Source organism: Trachymyrmex cornetzi, unplaced genomic scaffold, assembly GCF_001594075.2.
Source record: "Trachymyrmex cornetzi isolate Tcor2-1 unplaced genomic scaffold, Tcor1.1 scaffold2165, whole genome shotgun sequence".
NCBI lineage: Eukaryota > Metazoa > Arthropoda > Insecta > Hymenoptera > Formicidae > Trachymyrmex > Trachymyrmex cornetzi.
In genome coordinates this window covers 2360-3683 of record NW_017296809.1, presented here as the reverse complement: position 1 = coordinate 3683, position 1324 = coordinate 2360, and positions in this window count along the sequence as shown.

The window sequence follows — 1324 nt, the reverse complement described above, 5'->3', positions numbered from 1 at the left end:
GCAGAAAAATAAACGAAAAAGCGCTGTAAAATTGAAAGTTTGGAAAATAAGGAACCCACTCTTGGCCAGGAACGTGGACAGGAGTCAAGTGTGTCAGAACTATTTCACACATTTTCACTCATTTCAATATGTTACAAATCAAAATCGCTTATTTTCTTCTCATAAAGTTCTGAGAATTTTTTCAGAATTTTTTCAGAATTTTTTAATATCGTATTTTCTTATGTTGATAAAAATAATAAAATGCAGTACTAAAAAGTCAACGTATCCGACTTATACACATCGGTGATCTCCACTATTTCATCTTTCCTCGAGCTGCTGATCACTATTACGAATCCCAGCATCTCCTACATATCCGTCACAGAAGAGACACAGATTCAAATCCCCGGTAACTGAATGCCTTTTGCATACTTCGCTACTCACAATGTCGGTATAAGAGGTATCAACTCTTACAACCTTTATTCCAATTTAAAGTAAATATGACTAATATATCAATCAAACAAGTAGTGTCATTTTTGCTACATTATGAAACGTAACATTAAGTTAGAGGATGATTTAATTAGTATTAATGAAAAATATTAATTGTAGAACGTATTTTTACTAAGAAGCCACATGTAATATTTATTGGAGAAACTTTCGGGTAGAACACATTCTGTGTCGAAACATAAATGCTGTATCGCGTGAGGTTGCATTCGAGGACTGAACTGAGAGTGAATGACGCGAAACAACGTCGTCTAGACTAATCTTTTAAAATATCCTAATACATATTCACCGAAGTTTGTCTGTAAGGGATATCACGTTCTGAGATTCTATATACATAGTTTATGATTTTCTTATTATTCATACATTCTGTACGTACGAGTAATTTTGGTAGAGAAAGAAAGACCTACGCGTATTATCTTGCTTTCCATTGTGTGAAAAAACTTTTTATAAAGGCTTTGCAAAATGCATACGTTTTGTAACTGTAAATACAGTAGTTAAATACTGTAGTTCCTATTCCATATAAATTTTATTAATTAGCGTTTTGAATTAAAAATGTATAATATGCCATACTAACATTTCGTTCGCTTGTTCGTGATCAATGTTACACTGAATTTTTTGTACGTAGCATTTTAATTAATTGTGCAAGTTTTCTTTCCTCCCCTTCATTCCTTTGGAAATGTAAAAAATTATCAAATAATTACGATTCATATGTGACTTATTAGACGATTTTTTACATTTCCTCCTGATGGAAGAAACCACCACCTTCCCGCGGTTTCCGTCGAGCAGTAATATGGACATGAATATTGATTTATTATTCAAGAATGTTTATGATAGAATGTAACAC